Source organism: Austrofundulus limnaeus, unplaced genomic scaffold, assembly GCF_001266775.1.
Source record: "Austrofundulus limnaeus strain Quisiro unplaced genomic scaffold, Austrofundulus_limnaeus-1.0 Scaffold575, whole genome shotgun sequence".
Lineage (NCBI taxonomy): Eukaryota > Metazoa > Chordata > Actinopteri > Cyprinodontiformes > Rivulidae > Austrofundulus > Austrofundulus limnaeus.
Genome location: NW_013952977.1, coordinates 60,106 through 65,730, shown reverse-complemented (window position 1 = coordinate 65,730; position 5,625 = coordinate 60,106).

Below are 5,625 nucleotides of genomic sequence, written 5' to 3'. Positions count from 1 at the left end.
TGTGTGTGTGTGTGTGTGTGTACAGTGCCCTGAGACAACGGTTGTTGTGACTTGGTGCTATATAAATAAACTGAATTTAATTGAATTACCCCTGCAGGTTGTTGGTGGCCCTGTAGCATGTATGCCCGCTCCCCACAATCTACCGTGCAAGATGCTGCATTTCAGGGCTCTACACAGCAAACAAAAAAATGTTAGATCGCCGCAGAGAAGCTGTCCGTATGAGGTATGATTCCAGTGCTCAAACAGGGCAAATAGGGTGCTGCCTGTCTCAAAGTTACCTAGCTGGAGAGGCAGAGAGTGGCTCGCAGATGAAGCCACCTTATGGAGGAACACTGCATTAGGCCAAAGAGTAACGCCCAAACCAACCCGGTTCCATTGGCAGACTTGTGAGTCGACAACACRTGGAGTTTATCTCTGCCGAGGGCTCAAATGGAGCTGATCGCAGGGCATGGAGAACCAGAGAGAGTTCCCACACAGGCAAAAGGCATGTGGGAGGGTTCAAACATTGGGCGACACATCCTTGCTATGGCCTATAGTCTCTCCACCCACCACCACATGCCAGCAAGAGATGGCAGCAACATAAACCTTCAGAGAAGACCAACCTGTGGAAAGCAGCTCCTGAAGAAAGGTAAGAATAACAGAAATAGGACAAAGCACATGGTCCTTGCTTCTAGTCCGGTGCCAGCTGCTAAAAACCTTCCATTTGTGAGTGTACACCAGCCGTGTGGAACGGGTCCTGGCATTATTCATTGTATGTCCAACCTCACCATCATATTCTAAMATCAGACTGGGATTGTTGTGTTGGATCTAAGCCCCCARCTGTGACAGGAGGTCCTTCCTGGGGAGGAGAAGAATTGGAGAGCTGCAAAAGTGCCTGTGTAGCAGTGGAAACCAGGTTCTCCCAGGCCAGAGGGGAGATACTAGGATAACTCAGTGCTACTCTTGAAGGACTCTCAGGAGCATTGGGTCTATCAGGAGAAGTGGCGGAAAAGCATAAAGCAGCACACTGGGCCAGTTGAGAGCTAGTACATGCTGACCCAGAGAACTGGCACTGTCTGCCTAAAAGAACCAGAGTGGGCAATGTGTTTTCTCTTGGGACGCAAACATGTCCACAGCTACGCTGCAGTACCKCTTCCAAATGTCACCCACCACCTACAGATGGAGTCTCCATTCCCCAGGTGGTGGGTGCCCCTGAGACAGATAATCAGCTGGACTGAGTGGACACCCACAACCTCCTGCATCTGTGTACTGCATGAGTTGCATTCAGATGCAGGTTGTTCATCCATATCTGTAAGGGGTACAAAGACAACAGCCCCAGAGGGACCACTGAAAAGGCAGCAGTCAGCTTACTCAACTGGCAGAGGCAAGCAATGAAGGGGGTGCATGGCCAGGCAGGTAAGTGGGAAGCATCTGCAGAATCCAACTGAAACTCTGCTGCAATGAGCAAGCAGCCATTGTGAGGGAGTTCAACGTGATGCCAAGACACATGACCTCCTGAGACTAAACTAGGTTGCACTTCTGTCAGTTCACACAAAGACCTAACAGGTCAGTGATTGAGTACCTTCAGCATGTCTACAGCGGCCTAAGATTTTGCAGGCACACAGATCAGCCAATCATCCAGTTAGGGCAGCATCTTCAACCCCTTTGCCTGCAAGGGATACAAGGCTGTTGTCATACTCCAGGGGCCTCATGTACTGTATCAACAGTGCGTACGGACAAAAACCTTGCTTACGCCATTTTCCACGCAAAACTCCGGATTTATCAAAACTCAACTGAACGTGGAAATGTGYGCAGCCCCACTCCAACTCCAGGGCTGGCGTACGCACGTTTCTGTGGCTTTGGCTCCATTGTTGACACTTAGAGGTGATTCTGAGAAACTGTTCACGATGTGAAAATGATTATTGTTCACACCAGACACACATGATTAACAATTATTACATCCACATGGACGCAGTTAGATAAAGGACGCGCAAAGTTGTGCCAAAATACATTTAACAGAAACAGATTCAGCCTTACTGGAGGATGTAATAAATAGTGTAACACGCAGAGCTTTTATTTATAAATAGATAGAATTTTCTGATGACGAGTGGCTCATCAGCCGTTTTCAGGAAAAATCCTTTTTAGTTTGGCACTGCTGCGCTCTGGAACGCGACACAGCGAGTAGCCATGTGTGCCACGCGTGCACGTGCAGCAGCAGCGATTGAACTGGGGTTCCACAGGAGCTTTCCAGAGGGAGCTGGCAGACCCATCRGGACTGTGTCAGTCCAGTCCACCCAAAGCTGAATCATGACCAACGGAATCGTCTCATCCATATGATTTAAAGGCTGAGTTATGGTCGCGCTCTGGAGCGCACGCACCCTCGCCGGCAGTGGAGGTATTTCATACTTTGCGTTTACGTTGTTGCAGATTTCTCCAAAATGACACGTGGAAGTACACTTTACAACTTGTGAAAATGCTGTAAGTAGGAGAGCAAAAGCTGAACAGACAAACAGACTGCGCACAAAGGCTGCAGCGCGTGCAGCGTTTGTGGGGACTCTCCAACATCACGTCACGTCATGTGAACTCTCAAATACAACACATTTCYGAAACAACCAGTCAAAACTGTTTCTTACTACTAGGCTTGTAAACAGAGAGCTGCCGGGCCTCAAAGTTTGGAGACGGGGGAGCCAGGAAGCACTTTATAAAGAGAGTCAAACCATTACAAACCCACACAAGGGGATAAAACAGACGTTTTACATGGTGAAATGTGACTGATGAAAACTTAGGAGCTTAATCCCACACCAGTTTGACCATGAATAACGTCGGGTGACAAGTCTGACTTTTGTTTGTTTTTTTCACATTGGACTCCACCGAGAAGAAATCCCGTGCATACTGCCTGCTTAAATGTTCACTACGCCAGAACTTATTCAGTAAATGTGTTTCCATCTTTTGCGCATTAACTCTTACAGGATGGGGGAAATTGGTCTTGGCGAAGGTTTGCACTCTCCGAGTGCTTCTAGTTTACCAATATTTTTAGTCACTCGAGCAAGATTGAGTAGTTTCTAAGTGTTTTTAATTTTATGCCATATGTTTACATTTTTAATGTGATGCACAGTCTGTATGATGTATGACAACACTTTGTGATAGAAATCTTATGAGCCGTACCTGTGATGCATTTTATTTTTTTAATTTGTGAGCTTTTGTCCATTTTTTTATTAAGGKTGTGAGTTTTTGTCTTGTGAGCATTTGTCAGGTACTCATCTGACACTCCTGTCACTGTTTAATGACCAAGGACAGGTTTTGTGTGGGTCTGTCTGTGTTTGCCAGGAGGAAGTGCTGGGTGGGCCAGCACCACATCCCTGCAGTGCAGTCCCCAGCCAAGCTCCCRTCCCCACAGTGCACCACACCCTGGAAGCACTGTTGTGAAGATGTGCCGAAATGGGGGTGTCTGAAACAGTAGGAGCCTCTTAAAGAGAGAGAGGCCAATTTCAAGGTCTTTAGACATGGCTATGATATATACAACATTTTCATAACAACTGAAGGTAACACAGTAACTTGATTGTGGTATAAATATATACTATGTGCCTGGAAACTACACAATACACCCCACACCCCCCAAAACACTGGGTTAATATTCAGCTCTAAACAACATTTGTGTGGGAAAACTTCCAGGATTCATGATGACTCAGCAAGTATTTTAAGTGAAAATTTGTTGCACAYATTTTTGGTATAACAGGACTGAATGCCTCTGCGACTCACACAACAAAGCTGATACATTTTGGAGACTTCCTCATTTATTTACACCTGGAGATTTTGTGTTTTGCATTTTATAAATCCAAATCCCCCCTCTCTCATGTAGCTCTTGTTCAAAAATTAAATTCCAGTGTGATAAAATTCTGGAAGTGGTCATTCAACTAGATCTGTTACAAAAGGACAACTGATATTACCAACTTTTAAAAACTGTTAYGGCCAGAGGTCTTTCTTCTATGTTTATACTAAATCATGGAATGACATTCCTCAAAACATAAAGTCCATTTCAAAACTACAGCCCTTTAAGAAGAATCTTGTCTGCCATCTGCTGGACACTTTCTGTTGTGCTCATATTTAGACGTCCTATTTTGCAAATGCTGCCTTCCTGAAATTTGGTATGCTTGTTTGTCTTTGTGTCCATGGTGTATAATGATGTGATTGTGATGCTGTAATTCTGAGTGTTTTATGTGCTGCAGAACAGGAACCTGCTGTAAAACTGCAATTATGCTGAGTCAGGCTTGAGTTTTAATAATCTTTTCTTGTTAAATAAATAAATCAATCAAATCAAATCTACATTGGCTAAAACTGGATCACAGCAATTTTGCATAATACTTTTTGTTTTGTTTGTTGCTCTTTTCTGAAACCAACAATGATCTGGTTTCTACGTGAATTTGGGTGTCCTGAGACTGCAAAACTATGGAGAATACATTTTGGCTGATACAGCTTTAGGACCAGTTTGGTTGGCCCTCACCCTGACTCTGTTCCTCTCTTTATCACTCTGTTCTCTATGACTGAACATCTGTTAAACAAGGACCAAACTCTCCCTTAAATCCCACAGTTTCTGGGTTCTTCACTCTTTTGTAATAATTTGCAGTAATAATTTCGAGGAATTTGTTTATTTACGTTTTCATCTTACACATATTTTCTGTGACATTTAGGACCTAAAATGGAAACGTATACGATGCCATCAGTCCGGCTGTTCACTTCCATATGTTTACTCCCAGCGAGGTTTGTTTATGTATCCAGCTGAGATCCTCAGTTAAGCAAAAATAGAGGCTTCACTCTCTTCTGCATCTATAAATTGCTTTGGTTCTGAGGCTTCAAGATTGATTCATTGTGTGTAACATGTTTCCTTTTGGTGGACGTCTAACAGGCACACCGAAGAAGGGCTCGGCCCAGAAGCGTCCTCGCAGTAAGTAGTTGTTTCATGCATAAATCATGATGTGCAGACGCTCCCGGCTCCTTCCAACTCTCCCCCATATAATAATATTTTGGACTGTTCTGTGTTCTACACTTTGTGGTTACAGTTTGGGAAAGATTTTCCTCTGCATCGTTTTTTTTTTATTTTTTCTGTGAACAAGGTCAGTGAAGGGTGGTGAATCTTATCGCCCAGCGCCGGACTCGGACCTCACTAATGTTCTTCTGATTAAACAAAGGGGAAAAAACAACATTTCCCTGTGAGCCTAATCCTGTGGGAAGAATGAAGAGTTTCTGTGAAATGATGCCTTCACTTTCTGAAACAAGATGTTCAAACACAAGATTCTGTTTAAGTTTACATGTTAATCTGAAGGGTTCACTTTAGAGGCTTTTAAACTTTACAATCTATTTTATTTGTTTCTTTTATCTACAAGCCATTGATTCAGCTAATGCCAATGTTTTTGGCTAAGATGTGTCGTGTGTGTTGATGAGTCGAGCTTGGAGTAAGTGTTGAGAATGACTTCCAGGTTCTCATGAGTTTTCAGCAGTTTTTTACATTTATTTTGCCTCAGAGAAAGGTTTCCTTAACGAAACAAGATACAACTTAATTACTAAAGAGGAAAACTGAACCTGTCAGGAGGCAGGTCAACTCTTTTGGACTGAGGCTATAAAAGTGTCTGAACACGTCCTGATGCATCT